Below are 13,584 nucleotides of genomic sequence, written 5' to 3'. Positions count from 1 at the left end.
CCTCCCAAGAACAAAAAGTTATTTGTGTTGTGCATGCAGTAAAGCACGCCAATATTACTGGTTTTGCAACCCGGAGAGTTTCTTGGGGCCAGAGGTAACTGGTACATTTTTGAGGCTGGTAAGTTTGGGGAGCTTATTTGCAAGATTCCCCTAAAGTAGGTTTTATTGTGAATGGAAGCAAGAGAAGAATGCCAGTTTGTTCTGGAATGCTGCCAATGTCTTGTGTCTCAAGGACTTGTCTGTTGTCCTCGTGACCAAAGAACCCCATGGTTAACTCAGGTTAGCAGTGAGGAGGAGAGAGAAAGAACAGAAACTTCAACTCCCACTGTCACCTACTGCAGCCTGAGGTCTCCTTTTGGACACTTCTGCTGAAGACCCTGCCTGGGAACTGCAATTTGTGAATCGATTTCTTTATGAAGCAGTTCTTTCAGCTCCAGACCCTGCTGAGCATCAAGTGGTATGTCTCTTCCTTCGGCCCCCAGGAACTTTACACTTGGTACCATGGCATCATGAAGATTGTTGCACTCATGGGAAGGCAATTTCAATTGTGTACAGCCCTGTGTGTCCCCCTGTGGTTAGCTCCTGGTCATCAAGGAGAACAAAGAATGGGAAGAAGAAGAGGGAGAATGTCAAAGAGACATGGGAGAGTGACTGGAAAACAGAAAGGCTGAGAAGAACATAATGAGAAGGTAGCTAGTAGGCTTTGCAAGTCTCAGGACATGCCAAAGAGAAAGAAAAAAGTGGGTGGTGGGGAGAACCAACGTACGCCCCTGCCTCTGCCTGCCTGCACCACGGAGCTCGCACCAGGCCTGGACAAAGAGCCCAACCCTCTCGGACTTTGAAGCACCACACACACAGGGCTTCAAAAGAAAGAAAAGCAGGAAGTCGCTTGGTTTCAGGTCCTTGGAAAAGAAGTGGGCTGGCAGCTGACTCATCCTCCTGGGCTCCAAGTACCCAGCACACAGACAAGCTTTCCGATGCGGTCATTTGACCACCACTTGTAAAATACTCTGATTTGGTGGCATATAGGGCCTGGCACTTTACCAACGTTATTCCTGACTTTGCCAGAACAGCTCAAGGCAGGCAGGACTGCAATTCTTTTATAAGAATTTTGTGGAGTGAAGTGAAGGGACAGACTTTTAAGAAAAGATGTTCACAATGGAAAAAGGATCAAATGAACAAAAATTATTCTCCTTGATCCATTGAGAAACGTTTGTACGGTGTGACGAAGCACAGAGGCTTTGGCATCAGAAGGATGTGGGCTGAGATCCTGCCTTTGCCAGCTTGTGACCTACGGGAATTGGTTTAACATTTTTGGTCTTCAGTTTTAACATCTACACATTGAGAAAATAATACGTACTTTACAAGGTTCTTGTAAGGTTTGGTAGTAAGATGTGCACAGTGCCTAGAAGCCCCACCTCCCCAGTTACCTATATACCTTTGTGGTACTTTGGAAAGGAATCATGATCATTTGATCCAAGCTATTCCTTTGTCCAGAGAGGCAGATGGCTGATTCAAGATCACAATGGATGAAAACTATTGGCAGAGCTGGGACTTGGGCACCTGGCTTCCAGGGCAGTACTGCTTCCTCCTCACCTCCCTGCCTATTCATATAGGTGGTCCCAATAGTCCTTGAACACAGCCAAGTGCATTTTTTTTCCCTGCTAAATTACTGACTGGATGGCACTTCCTTGTGATGACTCTTCAGAGGAGAAGACACAGGTAAAAAGAAATGAACCTGCTATGTCCCTCATGGACCAATTTCTCCCCTATCCTTTTACTACCCAGGCCATGGTGCAAAGCAGATAAACCCCCCATATCTTGGATGCTAGCAAGGGGCTGTAGGGAGACTCCTACTTTTAAGGTGCTGGTGGCTCCCTCAGGACTTCACAAGAGCTTGTCCTGCCTTCCTGGGAGAAGTAGCAATAGGGACTTACCACAGTGGGATGCTTTGTCTGGTAGCCTTGGCTTGTGGGAAGCCATTCAATAGCTGTGCAGGAAGTTGTATAAACCCTCTCTGCCAGTAAGAAGGCTCAACACTGGCCAGAACCTCAGGGACAGCTGAGCTATTAATGGCAAGTGAATCAACTCTGAGGCACACATAGTATAAACTATATTTCCATAGACCCTGTGGCATATCTAGAGACCTTTGGGGAAAGTAGAGAGAGGCAGCCTCATCCCAGGCTGTTTATGTTAGTTCTCATCACCATGGGTAGTTAGTTTATGCATCTTTTTCAGGGCTGAGAGGTCTGCAGAGGAGGAAGTTGGGAGGGCAGGGTATTTAAGATGGAAGGAAAGGAGACCTTCGATGGAGACTGAAGACTGCCTGAAGCCACACCCTGCTCCAATCTGGCCTCAGGGCTGAGTTCAGTGCAGCCGTCTCTGTCCCTTCGGTGGGAGGGCGACAGCCAGAGATGGGTGACAATGAAAGGAAACCTCTTCTCTGTCCCTTGCTAAAAGGGCGTGCGTTGGAGTGCTGGGGGCTAGGCAGGTGTCTGTCTCCATGGCCAGGTGAGATTGTGTCTTTTAGGAAAATGGTGCTTAGGTACTGACTGGAGCAGAAGCTCCTTCCCACATGCCAGCACACCTGGGCCCAGGCCTTCATGTGGCCAGATGTTTGCCAGGGGGTGATAGCAAAGCCAAGGGCACCTCCCACGGGGTCTAGGACCCAGGCGGCTTTGCCCTCAACCCACGAGGAGTGTCTGTGCTCCCTGCTGTGCACACTGGATGCTGGGCTCTGCGCTTGCAGCTCAGGCAAGACAGGGCCAGCCTACCCCTCTTCTTTCCCCGCCCGCACACGCACGGATGCACACCGCGCACACTGCATACATACACGGGGGCACACACACACACCACGTACACCACGCACACGCATGCACACACATACACACGCACAGCACACACTCGCGCCTGCCGGCCCCAGCACCCGACCTCAGTGCGTGCGGCGGGGCCCTTGGAGCCCGGAGCCCGCAGCCTGCACCCGGCCCGAGCTGGCGTGCGCTCTAAATATAGCTGTGTCCGACGTGATGGATGGGAAGGCATTTGCTCTCCTTTTCCTGCCTCAGCTTCGGGGCCTGAATCATGTTGGGAAATGACATTCTGTTAACACAAGCACTTTTGTTTCCTCCCGTGCTCTCTCATCATCCGGTGGGGCCCTGGCCGGGACTGGGTTTCAATGTTTAAATCCTCCCCGGGGGTCCATCAACACCCCCAAACACTGACATTGAGGAAGGCCGCAGGCACCAACGGAGGGAAGCATCGTGGGCCCGGGAAGGACGTGCCGAGGCTCGGATCCCGTGGCCTGCCTCCCCGATTCCGAGACCGGCCCTGAGCACCAGACACCCAGAGCAGCAAGGCCTCCAGGACCGGGGTCCGGAGCAGCCTGGGCTCGGCACCGGGCTCCGGGGACCGCTCAGTGAGAGCCAAGCGCAAGGGACCCAGACGGATGGCTTCCCGGCTTCCAGCAGAGAGGGGCTCTGTTACACCCCAATCAGACCTGCTGGGGAGCAGACATTCCAGCCAATGCAGGGGAAGAATTTTGGGAAACTTTCATAACTTCCCAAATTAAAGGCAGCTCAACTTTTCATGACCCCCTTGTTCTAAATTCTGTGAGGCCAGGGGTCCTGCTCGTCTTATTTTCATATCCCTGTAAATCCCAACAGGGTGTTTGGCTCAGAATAGGTGTTTGGTACATTCTTTCTTTGGGTATGAAAGAAATAAATAGCACCTAGAGGGGTTCAGTGGGAGAACTAGACTCCTATACCTTTTAAAGAATAAAAGGTGGGGAGCCTCTAACATCTGGAGATTCCAGCAGAGCCCACATGCTAGACCTTGAGAAAGATAATTTCCTACAGCCTATTCTCCAGCCTTGATTCCATCCCAGCTCAGGGATGCCTAGGATTCTCCTAAGCGAAGGATTTGACAACTCATCCCCCTCAGACAGAAACCAGCTCCTTCTGTGAAGCCTCTCTTCTGGTCCCTGCATCTCGTTTCTATTTTTCTGCCTGGGTGTATACAGGGTCTTAGGCTAATGGAACCTGTTTTAGAGGACTTTTTTTGAACATCCTCTTAACCTTTAACCAGTTCTCAAGCAAAGTGACAGAAGCTTTGGGCTTAAGCAGTAAACCTATAATCAGAAGCCTCAGAAATTCACATCTCTCAGTTCTGAGAGTTTCACTGTTCGTTGTTTAGACTAGGGCAGAACATAACCAGCATCCAGACATGTGTAACCCATAGGCCCACATGTGATCATCTCTCCCATCTGTGAGATGAGAAACTTGTGGACCAGAGCCAAGGCCAGGAGAGGCTCCAGGGCTGGCAGTTAAACAGAGCCACAGGCAGGCCCCCAGTGGCTAGCAGAGGCTTGATGCACACTCGTGAACTCAGAGGATGCAGATTTGCTACCTATGGCATGAGGTTCATGTAAGCAAGAAGCTGAGATGGGAGGATTTCTAGAGCAGAAAGATAGACACCATGAGAGACTCTCAGATTCCAAAAATGGGAGCACAGTGAGAGATGCACACACTGGGTGCCAGAGATTGATGAAGAGTGCAGGGAATTTGGGCTTGGGAAGGAGGGGCTCTAGCTGGGGCTCTACCACCAGCTCTCAGGGTGACCTTAGTTAACTTTATTGGTAAAATGAGGCAGGATTGATCTTTAATTCTGTGATGCTGACACACCTTTGCATTCACAGGTGTGGGATGAATCCATCAACAGAAGGAAGAGAACAGCCTCCTTGCCTTGCCAGGTTGGTGGTGGGATGTTCAATGGTTTCTAAATAGAAGGATTTCCTTTGCCTTTTTCCATTTCTTGGCTCTTTCCTCATAATCCTTTGCAATAGGTCAAAAGTGCTCTTTTTGACACAATTTTGGTCATTAGAGCCCCATTAAATTCCACTCAACACCTCCTCCTCAAGTCCCCCTCCCTTTCTCTCCTCTCTCAGCTGCCTTTACACTTCTCTGGCTGCTGAACAAATGGAGAGCCTTCTCTCTGGGTTCTCTGGGCCTTCAGTAGAGGTCAAGTTGGACCTGGTGCCCTGACACCTGACCAGTTCTCCCCTGGTCTCTTACTCACAGGCATTTCTTTAGAGATGTGTTCCCAGTTTGGGGCCTCTCTCCCTAACTCACCTTTCTCTGAGGGTCTTTGTTCTTGCTTGCTCTCTAAACTTCTTGAAGACTTTTCCTGAATCAATTTATTCTCACATGTCCTCATTATTTCTTGTTTGGACATGTAACTCTTTGCATCTCTTTATTTTCTATTCTTTAGCTCTTATGATTATGGTCACCAGAGTATGTAGAAGGCATTGCCCAGAGGAAAAGACCATGCAGATCTAACTTCTCCTACTCCCCCAGTTGTGTCTATGGAGATAGGGTTACCACAATCTCTGAGAGCCTGGGGAACCTTACTTCTTGTAGGTTACAATGGCTAATAGATCCCAGGGATTTTCCAGAGTGGAGCCAAAGCTCATCTTCAGGATATTTACAGAGGTGACCAGAAATCTCCAGCACTGAACAACGCAATGCATTTTCACACAGTGCGTGTTCACTTTTGCTGAATCCTCTCTATTTGCAGGTGTCACTTCCTTGCTGAGGGCTAACTGCTCAGGAGGCTTTTGATCTGTATGTGAAAAAGCAACTAAAGTCGATCCAGCAGGCAGGCCAGTCTGCTAGCTCTCTCCTTCTTCTCTGTTTGTAGATGACATCCAAATAGCCCTGTTCTGGCGGGTTACCAGAGAAGTAACTATTCCAAAATTAAAGGGGAAGGAAGTCTTTGCAAAAAAAAATTTTTTAAAGTTAGGCCCTGTAATTTAACCTTTCCCCCAGTGAGGCAGGCTTCTAGGATAGCTGGTTTCATGCTGTAAAGATAAATGAAAGACCAGGTAGGTATGAGAGCACCTCCTGGGCTGTGGCTGGTGACTGGACAAGTCATTTATTCCAGGGCATAGCCTGGCTTCTTGCCGGGCCCTCTAGTGTAAGCCCAGCCAAGGAGAAACCCAAGTGGGGTGGATGACCCCCAGCGTGGGTCCTCTGCTTCCCAGCTAGGGCCTTCCAGCATCTGGTGGATGTGCACAATTAGTAATGCTTTTGAGGATAATGATTTGGTCTCATGGAAAAAGGAGAATTGGTCCAAGATAATGTCTGGTAAACTTTGACATTCCACCCTGAAGTGATCTTGCGCTCATGTAGAATCACTAACCAGCTGCGCGATCGTATTACAGAATCTTCCTCAAGGGCCAACTTGCTGTTGACTCCATCCCCAAATTCCAGATTTTCTCAAACAAAAGGAGCCCTGATGTGGAAGGCGCTGCAATCAGCCAGATGGAAGAGAGGTGTAGAGTGCCAAGATTGGAAGCACCCTTTGAGATGTTTTGGCCCAACCCCCCTCATTTTGTACATGAAAAACCCGAGATTCAAAGAAGAGAATTTCTTAAGGTCACTCAGTAGAAGAAGTGGGACAAGAGAACATGACACTCATACCATGGAACCCCCAGGCCAAAGTGCTTATTCACCTCTTAGGACTGCACAGCCTTCCTGACCCCATTTCTTAGATGACCTCTGAGGGTGAGAGTGTAGGCCAGAGGGGTAGTGATAGAATCTCTTAGTGCAAAGACACGACGCTGTGTTGATAGAGTCTGCCAAGAGGAGAAATCTTGCTGTTCTTAAGCAGAGAGGAGAAGGAGATGGTAGCAAAGTTCTGCTTTTACCAAGCCGTATATGCAAAGTTAAACAAGATGAAGCAAGTTGTCTGGGTCTGTGATCCCACCAGGTACCCGTTATCAGGGAGGTCTTTTCAGAGGATCAAACAGAAAAGAGCAAATGATGTCAGTCATTCAATGGCAAGTCTGAAGTGCCTACTTTGCGTAGGACATCGTGCTTGGAGCTAAGAGAGTAAAGTGTGGCAGAGAGTTGCAGCCACAAAAGCCTATCAATGGCAGTGTTTTTACAGGTGCACACTCACTTCTAGTAAGGAGTGAGTATTTGTTAATAATCAACATATTCTCTTTATTCTGAGATTTTGTCCGGTCTTTTTGGGCTGTCATAAGGTAACTTTCTTACGTTTTAACACTATCGTCCCAGTAAAATGTTGGCAACCCAATCGGGGTTCTCTTATTTTTGAAACACGATTGGTTGATGAAATCCAAAAATCTGGCAAAGGTAGATGTGGTTAAAAGGACACGGGCTCTAGAGACAGGCAGATACGGGTTCAAGAATCAGGGTTCAGCTATTTATGAGCTATGTGATCTTGGGAAAGTTTCTTAACACGGAGTTTAAGTTTTCTGCCCGCGATACAAAAAGTCTCTGGAGCATTAGGGAAGTGCACACCTGTGGAAGTATTCACAAATGTGATTGCCCATCTCAGAACTATTTCGTGTGCTTGTGCACACAGGTGCACCTGCATTGAATCAGGTGCTGGGTGAGTAACAGAACTTTAATAGTCTTTGCTGTACAGGAGTTAAAAGTGTTGCTGGTAAGCAAAGTCTACCTCACCAGAAATCATGAGAGGGACATAAAGTCTCACATATTTTTTCCCTTTCCCTGAGAATTTTCTTTGGTTCGGTAACAGGGACAAACTTTTCAGCTATTGTTTTTGTTGTTTTTTTGTTTGTTTTTTGTTTTTTCCAGCTATTGTTATCCATAGTTCACATTATATTGTTTTTCCATGGCTGGCTTTAGTTTATACTATGGCTCCTTCAAAACTAATAAAGTTCCCTTTAAAACCTCATAAAATTTCACCTGTGGATCTTTATTGCCCACAGGCTGTGAGCTATGTCCGTTTGGTTTTGATAGATTTACCATTATTAAACTTGGGCCTCCATTTCCCACCAGTCCTACGAAGATGGCTATCTCCTGATTCAGCACAAGGGGCTCTTCCCTTTGTCCTCTAGTGAGTAAATATTTCAGTTCCCTGGGATTGAGCTCGGCTCAGGCACAGTGATTCTTACTCTTAGGCTACTGAGGTCCAGGAATTTGCTCCAGCTCTCGGAAGTGAGTATTCTTCATGAAGGCACCTCTAAGCTCACCCCAGCCTCCCCCAGGCTCCTCCCAGATGTCACCGCCAGGAATCCATCCATAGGTGTTTGCCGACCTGCACAGGGATTTGCATTTCATAGATGACAAGAATGTTAAAGTAAAGGGTAATTCTCAAGTTCATAGAAACAATCCAAAATAATTTCTTCTATTGACTCTAGATTTATCTCCTTGGGACATTCACCCATTGGCTCTAGTCCTATATGATAGTCTTGTAACTATTTGCAGAGAGATATCATGTTTCTCCTTTAATCTTCTTTTTTTTCCAGGCCAAATGCGACCACTTCGTTGCATCTGGCTTTAAGAACCTGGTTTCTAGACTCCTTGCCGTCTTGGTCTCTTTTGGGCTTCCTGTTCAGGTGTGTGTCTGAATTATAATGGAGTCAAGAAGCATCTTTAGGGTTAGATCTCTGTCTGGAAGAAGACCCTCCTTCCCAGAATGGAGAATAGACATGGCTGTCAGCGTACACTTCAGGAGTAGCCAGTGAGTACTTAAAGTTTACAGTAAGTTCAGACCCTGGCCAGGTAAGGACCAATTCCAGGTAGTCCAAACAGGCAGGCAGGGCCCCAGACTAGAGAATCTAGAAGAATCTGGGGGTTTAGGCCACAGAATCAGAATTAAGGAAGGACTACAGAGTTACCAACTGGGATATTGCGGAAGGAAGAAGGGGTCATCTACAACTGGAAGTAACTCAAGTTCTTAAGCCTAGGGGATTCTGGGTCCTGGATATGATTGCCATGTGGGAAGATCAGGGAAGAAACTGGAAGAACAGTTATTTAAATTGTTATTTAATTCTAAGCTTCAACAGAAGGTAGGGTGAAAGCTATTGATCTTGTCTGTATCATCAGGATTCATTTGCTTGGAAGGGGAGATACCCAACCCCTCCTGTTTTAAGCACAAAGGAAACTTACTGGTACATATAACTCCAAGGTACTGGTCTGAGGGTAACTCTTGCTTCAGGAACTATTGGATCCAGGTGACTCTATCTCTTAGCTCCTAGCCGGTGTTCCTTTTAAGCAGATGTTTCCAAGTGGTAGCTCCAACAGCTTTCATTCACTTCCTCCTAATTTAAAATTCTGCTAGAAATGGATTTGTTTCCTAAGAATTGTAATAAAAAGTCCCAGAATTGGGTCATGTGCACATTTCTGGAGCTCCGAGGTAGGCAGCTGATCATGTGAGGCAAAGAATGGTGGAGGGCTGGTTTCCCAGAAGGAAATGAGGGTGGATCTGGGGAGGCACAGATGGTAGATGTCCTACACTCTGCCCCACTCCAGATTAGCTCTGGGTATCTGGGAACACAAGTCTCTAGATGGGGCAGTGAAAAGAGCTGGCAGTGGTAATGAGTTGAGTGTCTGGTCTGGCAGTTGGAAGACCTCTTCTTTGTGAAAACTCATCCCAGTACCTCAGACATAGTCCAACCAGTGCGAGGTACAGAGGAGCCATCTCCATAGTCCAGGCTCTGTCCCTTAACAAAAGCCCAGGCCTGGATTGCATGTGCTTTTCTGAAGCTTCAACACTCCTACTGGATCCTGCACATGAATTGTCATTAAGGCACTCCATGTCCACCCTTTCTCAGCTGTGGTGGTGTATATTCAGGATTTTGCATTTTGCTTTGTCCCTTTCCAACATCAGGAGACATTTTCCAGGATGAAGAAAGTAACTCAACTCATTTTAAGCCATTTTGCTTCTCTTCATCTTTCTCTTCCTCTGGAAATAATCACAACAAAGCCTCATCATAATTTTAAAATTCAAGGCTTTGCTGGGTTTGGTAAGCCAGAGTCTGACTTGGATGTCAATGCCAGCACCACACTGGGCTCAACTCTTGCTGAGTTGTTTGTCTTCCTCTGATCTTAATCTCAACACTCTTGTGAAGGCATTTTTGGGAGAGGGGCACTCCACAGAGTAGGGGCTTCTTGGAGAGGCAGAGTGACTTCATTCCATCCCTCACACCCTCCCCTTTCCTTTCTTTCTTTCTTTCTTTCTTTCTTTCTTTCTTTCTTTCTTTCTTTCTTTCTTTCTTTCTTTCTTTTTTTTTTTTTTAAGACAAGAATCTTGTCCTTCCCTGCCCTCCCTTTCAACTCTTCCACTCTCTGAGCTGGGGACTTTCCTGACAAAGTAACATCGGAGGTGACAAATCATATACTGGTCACATTCCCCTGTCTGTTCCTCCTCTTGGCTACTTCTAAGCTAGAAAGTCTGGAAAACGTCAAATGATTCAGAAAGTGAGCTGAATGGGTTCTTCATGCTTCTCATTTAGTGCCAGGTTGCAGAGCAGTGGCTGTTGCAAGAACTGGACAGAGTAGGAGTTGAACTTAAAAAATAAATGATAAAAAGAATCCAACCATAGCTAAGGTCTCCCAGACAAAGTACTTAGGAAAAGCACTCAGTGGGGGACCATGCCATGTTGTGGGTCTTCTGTTGAGACTGGAAGACAGGTAGAGCAGGGCTCTGCCTGCATGATGTTCTTGATCAGTGCTTATAGGATCTGCACATGAGGCCACTGAAAAGGGAATGACAACATTGGGCAATTGAAACAGTTGGGATTGGGCTCAGCAAAATCTCAGTGTGTGGATAGATGTGACACTTATCACATCCACAAGTGGTGAGCAGGCAGTTATGGCTAAAAGGCCCTCATGGGACAGTGACTTACCCCCATACTGTTTAGCACATTCAATAGGCTGGTCACACTCCAGTGGTGATGGCAGCCTACAGGTATGGTCTTTAGTAGCATGTAGTCCCCGTCGATGGTGAAGACTCACCCGGTTACTGCTGACTCCACTTTTTCCCAAGAATCCCCCACAACTACCTTTCCACCCCAACCTCATACCACCTCAGTCCATTGGTTTCCAGGGTCCTGCTTCATCCTGCTCCTACCCAGGGGACCATCTCTGGTTTCTGGAATGGGTGGGGGGGTTGGTGCAGTGGCTGACGTGGAGTGGGCTGGTCTTCCCCCATGCTCATCCAGTCAATATTGAGCATAAACTCTCTATCTTGTTTCCTTCAGTGTTGCCTGCTTTGATGTCATGAACCTTTTCTTTCAACAAAATCTTCCTTGTATAAGTTAAAAATTCACTTTTCAAAATTTTTAAATTTGGAAGTAAGAAAAACATTGGCTTTTTTCCTTTTGCATTCCTGTTTCAGTAATCCTAATTATCACCAAATGACACAGATATCTTGAGGAGGATTAAGACTGAGAAAGCGTAGAAAAGCACAAAGATTAATATTTCAATATGTAATTACATTTCACTCTCATTGGTTCTTTGCAGCCACAAAATTAGGTGGCAGAAAACCAACTTCTACACATAATCTTTTTTTTTTTTTAATAACAATTGTATTGAGAGGTCTTTCACATACCATACAATTTACTCATTTGATGAGCACTGGGTGTTACACTATATGTTGGCAAATCGAACTCCAATAAAGAAATATACAAAAAATACCCCAATTCACTCATTTAAAGTATATGATGCAGTAGATTTTTTTTATCTTCTTCACAGAGTTGTCACAAATAATCTTTCAATACAAGCAGTGCTTTGAGAGAGTAGATACTAGGATGATTTTTCCCCCCAATTTTGCAAAAAGTCCAACTCAAACATATTACTCTGCCCCATGTAAAATCCAGTCCAGTGTATCTGTGGGTACCAACCCCATACCTGCTCCAACTGGATTAGGGGGAAGGGAACTTACGTTCACTAATGAGCCCAGCCTTGACATAGATTTTATTATGTAATCTTCAAACAAAGATTCTTCTTCTTGGGGAGAATACTATCCCCATTTCTCAGATGAGGTAACTGCGATCAGAATCATCCCCACTAGTGAGTTTCAAAGCTGGAGATTTTAACAAAAGTCTACATGAATCCAAAACCATTCTGTCCAAACTCCTTCTCTTGCCTTAGATTGCCTCTGAGGGTAAAAGCATAAGAGCTGATCCTGAAAAGTTTCTGAACTTAGATTCTGAACAACTTCTCTACTGTTCGGGAAACTCTTCATAGAAAGATGTGCCACAGACTTGTGTTCTCAAAATGTGGTTTTGAAATCACTGGTTTGTCTGCTGCCGCCCTAGGTCTCCTAGGTTGAGACTCTGGAAGTTTGGGGAAGACCTTGCTATGGGCTTCCCTGAAAAGGAACAGATGACATGGCCTAGGGGCCTAGTGCTGTGGGTTCAGGTCATGAGACCCTGGGCAACGGATGCTTCCAGAGCCATCTTAGTATTGCCTTTAGTGCTGAAGACCCAGTACCCTGGGCAGAGAGGCAGACTCCGGGCAGACTCCTAGGGTTTGACCAGAATAGAGTAGGGACAGGCCTGCCTGCACATGGGACAATCAGCCCTTTGCTCTCAACCTCCCCCTCCTTCCTTGGACTTCTTGAATCTTTGGATATATTATCTTTTGCTTTTCTGGCTCCCTCTTTGGACTTTCTCTTGTTTCTTTCTTTTCCAATAAAGGCCTCATGGTAAAGATTTAAATGATGAATGGTGCCTCATGTTGGTAGGTAGATGGGAAACCTCATTTACCATAGGTGGGAATTTAAAATGGTGTGCCCCATTTGGAAGGCAATTGGCAATAGCTATGAAAAACTCAAATAGGCAAATTAAGTCTCAGCAGTTTCAGTTCATGAAATGACTAGTATGGAAATACTTACACAATTGTGCAAAGATGCATGTGCAAAGCTGCTTGTTAGAGTTTTGTTTTTAGTTGTGACTACTTAGAAATAACCCAAACATGCATCAACAGGGGACTGGTTACTTAAATTGACATAGCTGTATCAAAGTAGTATGTTGCCACAAAAAAAGGTAGTATTTTCACGGAGATAAGCTGATTTATGTGTAAGAGATTGAGAGCAAAATGCATATTATAATGGTTAACATTTATTAGCAACTTATTATGTGTTGGACATTTGTGCTTTCATTTGTTGTCTTACTTCTCAGTATGACCATATGAATATTATTGTTGTTCCTATTTTCAGATAAGGATTACAAAAAATTTTTTAAATCTTGCCTCAATCCCATACAGCAAATAAGTACCCAATGCAAAACGGAAACCTGGATCTCTCTCTCCTGAGTTTCCCAATACAATCACATTTTTGTAGAAAATGTGAGGAAAGTCTATGCACCCATTGACATTAGCCTGAGTGTTGAGTAAAGAAAAGTTTGCTTCGTGGACTTTATCTTTCTAGATTCCCCACGTGTCCTATACTTCCATCCCATGCAGAGTTAATCACCCCTTCTGGGGGCTTTCCAGAGCTGCTTATGCATACCTTGAATCCCCTTCACCAACTTCTACCTTAAACACTGGTTTCAATTTTTGTCACCACTATTACTATGCTCTGTCCTCAGGGGCTATCTCTGACTTACTCAGCTTTATATCCCCAATTCCTGGCATAAGGTAGATAGATGGCTTCCAAACATCTGTTGAAACTGTGCAAGGGTATCATACACACTGAGTCAGGGTCAGGGGATCAGGTTCATGGTCAAAGTGTCAAGACAGATGGTCACTGCTGATATTCTAGAGAAAGGGCCTGCTGATCAGACCAGGAGCTACATCTCCATTGTGCTAG

At 45.8% G+C, this 13,584-nt stretch overlaps 1 long non-coding RNA gene across 5 annotated transcripts in view; it reads left to right on the top strand.

Annotated features, from left to right (window-relative positions):
- Positions 1-13,584, top strand: part of LOC125752808 (uncharacterized) — a 45,258-nt gene that overhangs the window by 18,668 nt on the left and 13,006 nt on the right. For 4 of the 5 annotated variants that reach the window (XR_007403164.1, XR_007403167.1, XR_007403168.1 and 1 more), the window contains exon 4: positions 4,694-4,747. This is a non-coding gene — a long non-coding RNA (uncharacterized LOC125752808). Of the gene's footprint in view, positions 1-4,693; positions 4,748-12,993; positions 13,033-13,584 lie in introns of those variants that run through there. The other variant, XR_007403165.1, reaches the window with a different exon arrangement.

This window comes from Canis lupus, chromosome 17 (assembly GCF_003254725.2).
Source record: "Canis lupus dingo isolate Sandy chromosome 17, ASM325472v2, whole genome shotgun sequence".
NCBI lineage: Eukaryota > Metazoa > Chordata > Mammalia > Carnivora > Canidae > Canis > Canis lupus.
Note: the sequence above shows the minus strand (reverse complement) of the source record. Positions and strands in the feature narration are given on the sequence as shown.